The sequence below is a fragment of the Mesocricetus auratus genome, unplaced genomic scaffold, assembly GCF_017639785.1.
Source record: "Mesocricetus auratus isolate SY011 unplaced genomic scaffold, BCM_Maur_2.0 Super-Scaffold_100013, whole genome shotgun sequence".
Classification (NCBI taxonomy): domain Eukaryota; kingdom Metazoa; phylum Chordata; class Mammalia; order Rodentia; family Cricetidae; genus Mesocricetus; species Mesocricetus auratus.
In genome coordinates, this window is record NW_024429196.1 from 82,148,473 (window position 1) to 82,162,160 (window position 13,688).

Below are 13,688 nucleotides of genomic sequence, written 5' to 3' on the forward strand. Positions count from 1 at the left end.
AGATCCACCTGCCTCTGCCTCCTGAGTGCTGGGATTAAAGGCATGTGCCACCACCGCCCGGCCAGAAAACATATTTTTAAAAGCCTATGCTTCACACGCATCCTTCTGGACCAATCTGATATGCAATTCCAAAGTTTCCAAGCAGACCCACCCCCCACCCAACCCCCCACCCCCTACCCCGAAGCCTGCCAGAAGAGGGAATCTGATGGCTGATCCTGCTCCTGATTCCGGGCAAGACCCAGACTTGCCTCAGACTTACTTGCAAGGATGGCTTTCCAGAAACATCTGAGAGGAGAATGTATCCTTGTTTCCCGAATAACCCAAAGGGCATGCCCTGCACTTCTGCAGTCTGAGTTGCTGACTGTGAAGGCAAGCCTAAGCCTTTAGATGTGTTTTCTTAGTGAGAGTTTTACCTTGGCCTTAGCCATTGTGGTCATTTCCTCATTTACAACAAGCCATCAGTGTTCTGAGAGGCAGCGTCAGCCCGAAGCCTGTCCATTCATTCCATTCACCACGGAAAATCACAGGCTCAAGTAATGAGCAGTCTAGAAAAAGATCAACAAACAGATGGACTTTCTGTGGCCAGAAAGTTCTGAGCCTGGAAGACCTCCCCCCAAGGAGACAGTGCTGCCCCAAGGGCTGCTGTGAGAAAGAGACAATGGTGGTCACATAATTGCTATTTTCTCCCAACATTTTATGTAGCAGGGAAGGCTATTTTAATGTGACTATGTGACCAATGACACAGTTTCCGTGGAAGAAAACATCAACATGTCTATTTTTCTGACCCACTAGCAACTGAGTTGCTTATGTAACTGTCCCCTTCCCATGTCTTTCAACTCCCATGTCTTAATTGGCAGGGCTTTAAGGCATTTTGCAGATCTCTCTGACAGTGTAAGGCATTACTCACTCTTTTGTGTGTCTGTGACCTTAATCCCTGACGGAACAGACTAAAGGGAGCAACAATTTGGGCTCACAGTTTTAGAGGGCTTAGCACCACCACGGTCTGAGGAGCCCGTGGACTTAGGCAGAACATGGCAGAACGGTGTGGAGGTGTTTGGTAGGCGTGTGTGTCTGTGTATCACCTGTGTGCCTGCTGCCTGCAGAAGCCAGAAGAGGGTGCAGGATCCCCTGGAACTGGAGTCATAGATGGTTGTGAGCTGCTGTGTGGGTACTGGGAACTGAACCTGGGTCCTGTGGAACAGCAGCCAGTACTAGTAATTGCTGACCCATCTGTCCACACCCTCAGATTACAACCCAACATACTCATTACAACCCAAAGGACTTCCTGTTATATCTGAAAATTTGTCAAACAGTGTCTTCCAGAGAGTATAGTGTAACAACCGTCCTGATAGTTTAAGAAAATCAATCCTGGGTTTCCATGTCCTGATATGACTCGTCTTCTTCACCCATTCTAAAAGGGGGCTAAAGTTATTCTTAGAAAATACCATTTTTAATAGATACCTGACTTCTTAATTTGAATGAAAATAGAAAAGACCTAAGAATCCTTCATTTAATTTGCAGCCTCAATCTTTAGAAATGGGGTGTGCTTCCAAGAAGGAAGATACATTTGGCCAGTCTTAGGGTTCATCAGCCGTGGCCAAAGCTATAAGCTCTCTTTGGTATTTGAACAGCAAGCTCTTCGTAAACCTCAGGCAGGGTCACCCTTCTGTCTTGGCGCAAATGCCCTCCTTTGATCTAAGTAGATTTTGTGCTCAGAACAACGTGTTACGGGAAGTTTTGTCCCAGCTGGTGCTGCTACCCTTCAACCCCAAATGAACACACAGATACTATATCCTTTATAAAATTGTTGGCCTATGGCTTGGGCTTCTTACTGGCTAGCTCTGCCTTAATTATTAACCCATTTCTACTAATGTAAGTATTTCCATGTGGTCTTATCTTACTAGAGAATGCCTGGTGTGTCCTTTCTTCTTGATCTGCTACATGGTGACTCCAGCTGCGTATATTTCCCAGAATTCTCCTCATCTCCTAGCCCTGCCTATACTTCCTGCCTGGCCAATCAGCCAATCGATGTTTTATTCATCAACCAATAAGAGAAACATATATACAGAAGGACATCTCCCGTCAACTACAGGTTTGTTACTGGGCAGGAGATATGGAGCTAGCCCCCATAAATTCCTACCCTTCCCAGACCCCAGGTTCACCAGCAGGCTGGCTGGTAGAATATTTGGAGCAAGAGTAAAGGTCAGGTCACTGGTTTCATGAATGATGGACAAGAGATGATCTCAATGAACAAGCATATTGGTTGACACAGTGAGGATACAAAATAATGTATTTAAAACAGCTGGAGAACGTATGTGCCTTGAAAGGGATAATTATTAAATATTTGGTTTAGCTTAAAAAATAATCAAGGCTCAGTGGGACATAGCCTCTTTCATCTACTGGAAATTTTATTTTGTCTATTGCTTAAACGGGGGGGGGGGCTAAAGCATTTGTCCAGCAGTGCACAAGGCCCTAGTTTTAATCCTCAGCACAACATGTAGCTCAGGTTGTCCTCAAACTCATTATATAGTCAAAGATGATCTTGACGTTAACTCTACCTTCCAGGTGCTGGGGTTGTGTGCATGAGCTGCCACACCTGATCTCTTAGGCCCTGGAGACCAAACCCAGGGCTTTGTGCCTGTGGGGCAGGCACTCTACCGACTGAACTACATCCTAGCTCAACCCACCCAAGCCTTAAAAGCGCAAGGAACTTTTATTCATCCACTCTTCAGTTGTGATTGTAATTCTGCATCTTTCCCACCTCCGAGGGAAAAGTTTACATTCTCAGCTCACTCTTGGAAAGACGCCTTTAGTATCTCCCCCGCACACTCCAAACAGGCATCTTCCCCAGGGTTGCAGAGCCCGTTGTTGACTGTACAGCAAGGAGCATCTCTGGAAAAGAGCCGGCTGGGGTGTGTGCTTGAAAATTACAGCAGCCTCGCTGTTGAGACCGAGGTAGTAAGTCTAAACTTGACCGAGGCAAGTAGCTTCATAAGACAAAATAAGAAAATAATGTACTGGTTTTTGGATCAGCCACTGATCTGGTTTGGACTTACTGCAGAATATCCCCAGGGTTTGCTGACATTTAATCCCCATTGAGAGGTATTAAGAGGGTAAAGTTTTAATCCTATTATGACATTCAGAGGTGGGGCCTTGGGGTGGTGTTAGGGTTAGACAAGGTCAGCCGGGTGGAGCTCCCACGAGTGAGCACTGGTGGCTTTATAAGAGACCATAAAACACACAAACCTGTCATTGGTCATGTGGTACCCTGCAGGAGTGCAGACTTCTCCAGATGTGTCCCTCAGCCTTGAACCTTCACAGCCATGAACAAGAATAAACGTCTCATATTTTATAAAGTAGCCTGTCTTAACGCATTCTGTTATAGTAAGGCAAAAGCGAACTAATCCAGTCAAATATGGACAGGAAGAGGGGAAGGGGAGTGTGTTGGACGGCACTGGGAGATCACCGTAGAGCTTGTGGGTTTGGTGTTCTAGGGAATGAAGGGCTACTGCCACATTCTGTGTGGTGCAGTAGGATAATAGAACTGTTCTGAAAACAGGTCATTCCAGCTGCAGAGAACAATGACTGCTGGAATAATAAGGAGACAAACTTGATGTGACGTCATCCACAGGAAACACACTGAAGTGATGTCACAGGGGCATGAGCATTTGAAAGCTTTACATTGTGAAATAACTTCAGACTTTTAGGAAGGAAGGCCATGCTGCATCCCAGCTTCCCCTGCACACCTGATATGTCCACAGGAGAGTCACTGACTCGTGGAACTCACTGGAGTTCAATTTTCTCGCTGCTACTGTTTGTCTGGTTCAAGGTCCATTCATCAGCCCACACTGTGCTTAGTTCTCTCTCTCTCCCCTCCAGTCTGTCCAGTCCCTCAATTTTTCATAACACTTTTGAAGAGCAATGGCCAATGACTTTGTGAAAGGTCCTCCAATTTAGGCTTACTTGTATTTTCGGTGGTTAGACTTAAGATGTGCGTTTCTTTATCCATCCTACTGAAATCGCCTGGCATTGCTAAATTAATTGCAGGTGATCCAGCTGGGAAAATGTCAGAAAATCCTGTTACTCCTTCTCCCATCTTGGCAGTCACTTCTTCCAGTCTCTGATTATTTTGATTCTTCCTTTTTTCATGTAGAGATTTCTGACCACTTCAGAAAGATGTTGGTCTCTCCCTTCTGTAATGGATGAGATAGCAATTCTCAGAATATCTCTTCTTTTTAATTATGAAAAACCCCAAGGTTGAGCTGATCAAAGGCTGCCTAGCTAGGCATCACAATTCCAGTCTTGTTCTAAATGATGTTGGAGGGGGCAGAGGAATTTCGGCTCACTGGCGGTAAAACCCCTTTCCCTGGACTTCCTCCTGAAGGCACCTCAGTCATAAGCACAAAGTCAACTAAAGAAGATCCTTCAGTATCCAGCTAAGCCATGAGAGAAAGACAATAGAGCCAGTCATTCTTATGAGGCCTGTTTTTCATAGTAGCTTATTTTGACATCCCAGACACTTAGAGTTAAGGCACCACAACCAGGAGATACTTACTCTCTTTGCACACATTACTTGAACATGTTACAGAGAGAGGGTAGACATTTCATGTCATAACTTACAATGTGCTTTCAAGGTGGGAACTTATGATAAGCTGTCTAATTCTGATTTAGAAGGCATGGATTGACAGAGACATGTGTAGGGGTGAGCCCACAATACAGTCCACCCGGCTTGTATATAAGTGTTTTCTCCTGTTAATAAAAATATGTTTCTCCATTGCATTGATTAGCTCCTCAGACATGGTATTGCTACTATCCTTCCTCAACACAAGGCAGATATCGACAACCCATCATGCACCCCTCTGCCACTCTTGGATTAAAAAACAACAACAAAAACTAAACACAAATAAACTTTCTCTGTCTCTAAGATGCCAGCAGCCATGAGATTATCTACTGGAACTCATTCAAAGTAAAATTCCCATGTGTCATCCTGGAGTTTCTATAATTTCCACAGAGACCCTTCCTTGTTGAGTAGAAGATCAAGCTTCCTACCGGGTAGAAATAATTTTAGCACTTTTCTGTAAGAAAGTGTATTCTAGATTTTTCCCTCTTCAGATTCGAAAAGAAATGAAGTGTAATGTGTAGTCTTCCTGCCAGCTGCTTGGGTCCCACTGCTGTCTCAGCCCCCAAATAACACAGAGACACTATATTAATTATGAAGCTATTGGCCGTTTGCTTTGATTTCTTATCAGCTAGCTCTGACTTAATTATTAACCCGTAACTGGTAATCTAAGTATTTCCACATGATCTTTTTACCAGAGAAAGGGTCTGGACCTCTTACTCCTCTGACATCCTGCATCTTGACTGACTGTGCCTCTGTTTCCCAGAATCCTCCTTGTCTCCTAGTCCCACCTATCTTGCTTCCCTATTGGCCAACAGTGCTTTATTTGTTAACCAATGAGAGACATATACACAGAAGGATTTCCCCCATCAATGAAGGACTGGGAAGAGCTCATTTCTCGAAGCACTTGCAGGGTGAGCACAAGGACTCGAGTTCAACTCCCAGAACCTGTGTTAAAAAGGTAGGTGTTGTGGGCATTTATAATCCCAAAGCTAGAGAGGTAGAGACAGAAAACTGCCTAGGACTCCCTGGCCAGCCAGCCTAGCCTACAGGGCAAGTTCCCAGCCAGTGAGAGACCCTGTCTCAAAAAAATAAGTATGGCACCCTGAGTTGTAGCAGCTGGGGATAAACTCTGGTCTCTCCACAGAGATGACCGCACCCCCCACACCTATATTCTACACCCCCCCATTCAATGAAATGTGTCTCTTACTGTATTTCTTTGGGCTTACCATATTTCTTCAGTTTTGAATTCTCGGGAGCTTGGGTTTACCTTTCCCTGAGGCTGTGTGCTGTCTCCCTTTGACTGGCTCTTTCCCTAGTGCCTGTCACAATGCAGGTGACATTACTTATGCCCTTGGCTGGATGCAGAGCTTGCTGGGGCAACAGCCACTGTGAGCTAAGGCAACAAACTTCATTCATTCCCCATGCGGAGGTCCCCCTCAGAATTTATTGAGGGACCGCAATGCCATCTCGCCACAGGCTCCTGAATTGGTTTGGGGTGAGGGGTGGTAATGAGGAGAGATGATGAGGGATTCAGGGCAGGAACCAGGAGTCAGACACCAGGTCTCAGATGGTAGTCTAAAGCAATTCACATGGCTACACCTCGCTTCCCCGAGCTGAAAGAAAGAAAGCAGGGACATAGTAACAGTCACTGCAGAGTTCAGGTAGCATTTGTGAGTGGATATTGCAACAGCCATCCCCCCTTGGCCAAGCTCCGGACAGAGTCTCAAGATACTCAAACTTTTCCCTGTATCTTGACAAAAGCCAGACAGGGAGACAGTTCCTGCTGAAGAGCAGAGTCTTAGGCCAAGAATATGAGTTATCATCACAGCCTGGTTTCTCCCACCAGAAGGGAATGCTTTGCTTCTGCTAAAGGAAGACTCTATCCCTTGAGCATTCAAAAACAATAACCCTGAAATGTGAAACAGGACTGACTTTAGACATCTAGACAATGGGTGCAGATGAGCTTACTCTCTGGGGGGCTCAGGCCCTCTCTTTCTTCTTGTAAAAATCTAAACGAGCCGGAATTTTCCTTTTAGGAAAATGTTTAGACCAAATGCAATGTAGCTGTGCCCATTGAACTTGAAGCGCTGGACATTATTCACGGAAGAGACACCATTTTCCTTCTGTGTTGCAACTCTGCTCACAGAATAGACGCCTGCCCACGAGCATTTCTGGTTGAAATTGACTTTGCCTTATTTTTTTCTTTAAGAAATGATTGGGCTGGAGAGATGGCTCAGTGGTTAAGAACATGTACAGCTCTTGATTCCCAGTGCCCACATCAGGGGAGCTCACTGCCTGTGATTCCAGCTCTGGGGAGTGGGGGTGGGGAGGGTGTCTACTGAGGCACCCTCAGGCACCCATATTCACGTAACCAATATACAGACACACGTGTGCCAGCCCCCCCAGCACACACAAATTAAAAGTGATTTTTAAAAAGTCAAACTATATATGTATTGGGTATGTATATTGGTACATGTCTATAATCCCAGCACTGGGGTGGGGGGCAGGTGTGTAGAATGATCAGAGGTCCAATGTGCTCATCAGCTATCTAGGATTTACAGCTTAGGTTACCCTTTCTCAAAACAAACAACATGCTGGCTAGTTTTCTTAGCTTGACACAAACTGGAGTCACCTGGGAGGAGGGAACCTCGATTGGAGAAGCACTTCCATCTGACTGGCCTGTAGGCGCGTCTGTGGGCGGGTGGGTCTGTAAGGTATGGGAAAAGCAGATGAACATGAGCCAGTAAGCAGAGCTCCTTCATATTTCCTTCCTCCCTGACTTCCCTCAAAGACCGACTGCGATCTGAAAGGACAGATTAGCCAAACCAACTGTCTCTTCCTTGCATTGCTTTTGGTCATGGTGTTACTACAGCAGGAGAAAGCAACCCGGGACAGAAGCTGGTCCTAGAGAGTAGACTATTGCTGGGAAATGTTCTTTTCTGGGAGGGTTGTAGAAGTTTTCGGGACTCTTGAGTGCTTGGAGCTTCCCTTAACAAGCTGTTAGGGGAAGATTAAAAAAAAAATGTTGAGAGAGATGGAGACGATGGGAGACTGGCTTGTGAAGTTTCCAAGGGAAGCAAAGGCTCTCTCGGGGGCCATTTGTGAAATATGATTTGAATTAAGACTATGTGGACGAGGAGCCTTTGCTTTGCTAGGGCAATTCAGCGCTGAGGAATAAGCTGAGGTTAATAAACCAACATCCCTGAGTGGGAAGTCTTCTGGGAAGTGTTTCCTCAGGGTCAGCACATAGAAGCTGTGATCCAGGGGTGCGTGGGGGCCGAGGGGGCAGCTCAAGATGGCAGTGCAGTTGGGGATGCATTACTGTTAAGTAAGCTCTCGTATTGCATTTCTTTCTCTCTGTTCTTGACCGTGATGCGATCTGACCCGTTGCTTCCTGGGGGGCGGGAGTCTGCTGCTGTGACTTCCCCACAACACTGGGCTAGAACTGAGAATGTGAGCAAAAACTCAACCTCCACCAAGTTGCTTTTTTTTTTTTTTTTGACAGGCTATTTATTGACAGCAACAGAAATGAAACACATGCCCGACATCATTTAGAAGACAGAGGCGTTCAGTTCAGAGCACTGAAGCCACAGGGATTAGTTCTCCTTCAGTCAGTAGGGTTCTTTCCCTGTAGGGCCTGCAGGTCTCAAGACAACAGGAGCTTTCCTTATGGAATAATATGCCTGCCTCTGCCTCCTGGGAGCCGGGATTTGCAGCGGGCGTCGCTGTGACTGGCTATTTCTGCTTTTAAATGATCCCCAACCTTGACTTTCATCACTATAAATTTAGATCTTTATACCTTGTTTATTCATCTGTTTTTTGAGACAGTGTATCCTGTTCTATGGGTGTCCTGAGTTTTCAGTTACAGGTGACCTTGAATTTCTAATCTTCTTGCCTTCTCTTGAGTGCTGGGAGTAGAGACACCCATGCCTTGATTGTTTGCTACTTTGTGTGTCTAAGCAAGCACTCTACCGGTTTAGTCATCTAGACCATGGTGGGAGGAGTACCCACCTTTATGGGTGGGGTTGACAGCAGAATTTCTTTTTCAACCCCTCTTCACCTTGTTTTCAGAGTCAGGGGACTCTCACTGAACCTAGAGAGCTCACTGACTGTCTAGATTGGCTTGCCAGCAGAGCTACCCTGTTTCCAACCCTCAGTGCTGGGGGAGCACCGCACCATGCCTGGCTTATTACAGAAGTGCAAGCATTTTACTCACAAAACCTTCCCTCACCCACTTTTTTTAAAAAAAATCTTTTAAAATTTAAATTAGAAACAAGCTTGCTTCACATGTCAATCCCAGCTCCCTCTCCCTCCTCTCCTCCCCAGCCCCCCCCACCAGTTTATCCCCCAACCCCCCATCCAATCCCCACTCCGCTCCCCAGGGAGGGTGAGGCCCTCCATGGGGCATCTCCAAAGTCTGTCATATCATCAGGACCAGGGCCTAGGCTGTCCCCTATGTGTCCCCCTCCCCCATTATTTTTTTAAATCAATGCTTATCACTTGGCTTTAAACAGTGTGAAGGCAGTGTATAATTTTCCAAGTGTGGGTGATAGAGAGTTTGGCTTTAGGGTCAAGCTGACTGAGTGTTGTTTGCAGTCTCCACTCTCACTGTGGTAGTCTGTCTTCTCGGGGACACGGCTATCCTCTCTGCACCTCTGTTTTCTGACCCGTAAAGCAAGAATAGAATATGCCTTAGCTTCTGTTCTGGGAATGGGAGAGAAGATGCGTGCGGTGGGTGTTCTCAGTAAATGCACTGCATCAAATAGGCATCCCCAGATGAGGATGGAGGTGTGGGGAGGAAGGACTCTCTTGGGTCTTGCTTTCTGCATCTTGTCCGTGTAGAGCTGACACGGGTGGTTCTCAACATATAAGGGAGGAACAGCTACGCTGGGGGATGTCCTTCTGTATGCCTTGAATATGTGTTTCTCTTGCTGGTTGATGAATAAATCTGTTTTGGCCAAGGAGACAGGCAGATTGTAGCCAGGCAGGAAGTATATCTAGGTAGGGCAACCACACTAGGAGGGTCCTGGGAAGAGGAACTCAGAGAGTGAGTTGCCAGAAAGACACCATGCAGCTGCTGGGAAAGCAAGAAGCCCAGGCATGGCCAGTAAGCCAAAACCACGTGCAGACACACAAATTAATAGAAATGGGTTAATAATTAAGGGACAGATAGCCCCAATAAGAAGCCTGAGCCATTGGCCGAATAGTTTAATAGTTAATATAAGTGTGTGTCTATTTGGGACTGAAAGCCGATGGGACCCGACTGGTTGGAAACTTCTGCCTACACAGATAATCTTTACTGCCACCTTGACTAGACTAGAGGTGCCTGGGAGATGCCTCTGGGTGTGTCTGTATGGCTGTTTTCAGACAGGCTCATGCCACAGGCTGGGGTCCCTGGTTGAATAAAAAGTAGAAAGTGTGGCAAGATAGATGACTTAGTGGTTGAGTGCTTGCTTCTCTTCTAGAGGATCCAAGTTTAGTTCCCAGCACCCATATTGGGCAGCTCACGATCACCTGTAATTCCAGCTCCAAAGGGGGAATCTGACATCCTTGTCTGGCTTCTGGGAGTACCTGCAATCACACACACACCCCCACCCCCACATATACCCACATAATTTAAAATGAAATCTATCTTAAAACAAAAAAAGCAGAAAGTGAGCTGAACTTGGACACTCATCATTGTTTTCTGACTGTAGATGCCGGGTGTCCAGCTGCCTCATGCTCTCCCGCCCCATGCCTTCCCGGCCATGATGAACTACATTGTTTCAAACCATGAGCCAAAGCAGAATGTTTTGTCAAGCAATTGGCCACAGCAACAGGAAAGCAACCAGCAAAGTATGGCTGTGTCCACAGCTCCTGCCACAGAACAAGCCAGAGCATTTCTCGGTTCTTATGCTCTTCTTTTTGTTTGTTTTTTGTTTTTGTTTGTTTTACGAGACAGGGTTTCTCTGTGGCTTTGGAGGCTGTCCTGGAACTAGCTCTTGTAGACCAGGCTGGTCTCGAACTCACAGAGATCCTCCTGCCTCTGCCTCCCGAGTGCTGGGACTTAAAGGCATGTGCTACCAACACCCAGCTGTGATTATGTTTTATTGCTATTGGTTAATAACGAAGCTGATTTGGCCAATATCCAGGCAGGATAGAGCCAGGCGGGAAATCCAGGTGGTGTCTGGGAGACCCCATCCAGTTACTGAAGGAGAAAGAAGTCTGAGCGTCACCAGCAAGCCACAGCCAAGTGGTGACACACAAATTAAAAGAAATGGGTTAATTTAAGTAGTAAGAGCTAGTTAGTAAAATCTTGAGCTAATAGGCCAAACAATAGTCATTAATATTAAGCCTCAGAATGGTTACTCTAGAACCGGTGGGGGGGGTGGGGAGACAGAGAGAAGAGAGAGAGAGAGAGAGAGAGAGAGAGAGAGAGAGAGAGAGAGAGAGAGAGAGAGAGAGAGAGAGAGAGAGAGAGAGAGAGAGAGAGAGAGAGAGACCTCCAGCTACGACACATGGTTGTGAAAGGCCATGTTGGTGCTGGGAATTGAACCAGGGTCATCTGAAAAAGGAGCCCATGCTTGTAACCACTGACCCATCTCTCCAGCCCTGCATGCTATAACAACACTCCACAATACCTTTTTAAATTGTTGTGTAACAGACATCCTATGCTCATATAGACTGGAACCAACCAGCTCTGATGGTTGGACCTTTGAATAATTTCCAGTTTTTTTTTCACAATTTTAAGCCTCACACCTGCCTTTAACTACTCTTCTCAGGTTGCTGAGACCTTTATAGGATGCTGGGCAGGAGAAACACAGGACAGTTTACAATTCCAGTGCCACACTGATGCTCCAATTTCAAATTTAACCAAGAAAGTCGGGAAATATACACAGCTGAGGGAAAATCCTAGGTATCTAATCGGTGGTTGAGTTAGAAGATAAGATTTTCTGAAAACTATAGCGAATAACCAAGCCAGTGTTGCAGAAAATGGAGATCTGTGAACAGACAGCCAGGGTAAGCATATTAATGAAATATAGAGTGCTCACTGTCCAAGCCTGCGGACCTGAGTTTGGATCGCCTCACACCCATGTAAAAGTTGCCTGTGACAGAATGCACCCATAACCCCAGTGCCAGGGAGGTAGAGACAAACAGATTCTGGGGACGTGGTGGCTTGCCAGTGTAGCTGAATCAGTAGTGACTCGAGGTTCAGGGAGTGACCCTTTAATGCTTATTCTTGGTTGCCAACTTGACTGTTTTTGGAATTAACTAAAACCCAAACAGCTGGGTACACCTGCAAGGGATTTGTTTTTCTTAGTTAAATCATTTCAAGTAGGAGGACCCACTTCTAATCTGGATCTTTGAGATGGTAAAACAAATCTTTAATACAGATCTTTTGAGGTAGGAAGATACAACTTTAATCTGAACCACACTTTCTGCTGGCAGCCTATATAAAGGACACTCTCCCCTAGATTTGTGGGGGAAAGGCAGTAAGAGGCAGAAATGATAACTGTCTACCAACCAATAGATAAGACAGCAACTTGATAAACCAAATCAGACTTCTGACACATTCAATTCCAATCTCTGAGGGCCACTTTCTGGTTGAATTCCAGGTTCTGGAAGTGTGGCTGCTTTCTTTCATGGTAGCTGGGAGCACAGATAAGCAACTTGAAAAGGGAGAGTTAGGGGCTGGGAGATGGACCAGGGGGTAAGATCACTTACAAGTGCTCTCTCTTGCCCTCCCTAGCAAGTCTGTCCCTTCACTGACATTACAGCCTACTCCTTTGGAATTCCAGCGTATACTGAAGACTGAGACATACATCCTTGTGGACTGAACAACTACCGGATTTTTTTTAGACCTTCCACTCATAGGCAGGCATTGTTCTAATAGGCAGGAAGGTCTAACATAGAAAGAGAGTCATTCTATAAGTCTGTTACTCTAGAGAACTCTGACTATGCAGACCCTGTGTCCAAAAAACAAAACAAAACAAAACAAAAAACCCAGGTAGAGAACAATTGCTTAAGACATCCCTACATCAACCCCTGCTTACTCTACACCTATGCATGGCTGCGGGGAGATGGGACCCCCACACAAGTATGCATATCCACATAAAAGGAAAAAAAAAGAAAGCTATTAATGCTTGAGTCAGTGAACTGAGACTAGAGTTGAACAGGTGTTTCAGACAGCCTCATCGGTAGCCCAGGTTGGCCCAGAACTTTGCCTCAGCCTCCCAGAGTTCTGCAATCTCAGGTGTGAGCCACCACGCCTGCTCAGCCCCAACACAAAAGCAAGTAAGGGCCTAGAAGCTCAGCCCCAGAGAACCCCACAGGAAGTCTCTTACTAGTGAGAAGGCAGGCACTGTCCTTACCAGCATCCTTCCACTACTGGAACAGGGAGCAGTGGCCAGCAGAGGCTTGTTGGGGGGGTGAGGGAGACTGCCCAGGTGCTGCTCAACCCTGCAGCCTTACTCAATGTTATCTTATCTGTAACAGATAAGATAAGGTAAGAGACATTAAGCAACTTGCCCAGAAGGCACCATAAGGGTAGTCAGCAATAAGACTTGGCTTAAATCCAATTTAAAGGGTGTGGCGCCCTGGCTGCTCCCATCCCCCAAGCCCATGAATTCTGGCTGGCAGCTGCAAGGTAGTGAGCTCAAAGAGAGGGATTCACAGCTCACTATAAACAAAGGACTCCTGTTGTTGAGAGCTATCTGCTCATTGTCACACTATTTGTGGTCACCTGCTGGTGTGGTGTCTTTACAAATAACTAATGAGCATTTGTGGGGGAAAAGCAGTAAGAAGCAGAAATGACAACAGTCTACCAACCAATAGATAAGGCAGCAACTTGATAAACCAAATCAGACTTCTGGTGCATTCAATTCCAATCTCTGAGGGCCACTTTCTGGTTGAATTCCAGGTTCTGGAAGTGTGGCTGCTTTCTTTCATGGTAGCTGGGAGCACAGATAAGCAACTTGAAAAGGGAGAGTTAGGGGCTGGGAGATGGACCAGGGGGTAAGATCACTTACCACGTGAGTATGAGGACCTGAGTTTGAACATCTATATAAAAACCGGGCATTGGTCTGCA

The 13,688-nt window shown here is 46.0% G+C and overlaps 1 long non-coding RNA gene across 1 annotated transcript; it reads left to right on the forward strand.

The window, feature by feature from the left end:
• The first annotated feature begins 5,476 nt into the window (after window positions 1–5,476).
• On the forward strand, window positions 5,477–8,417 carry LOC110342475. The gene is made up of 2 exons (XR_002384556.2): window positions 5,477–5,579; window positions 8,127–8,417. It is a non-coding gene; the product is annotated as an uncharacterized LOC110342475 (long non-coding RNA).
• Window positions 8,418–13,688: the final 5,271 nt, after the last annotated feature.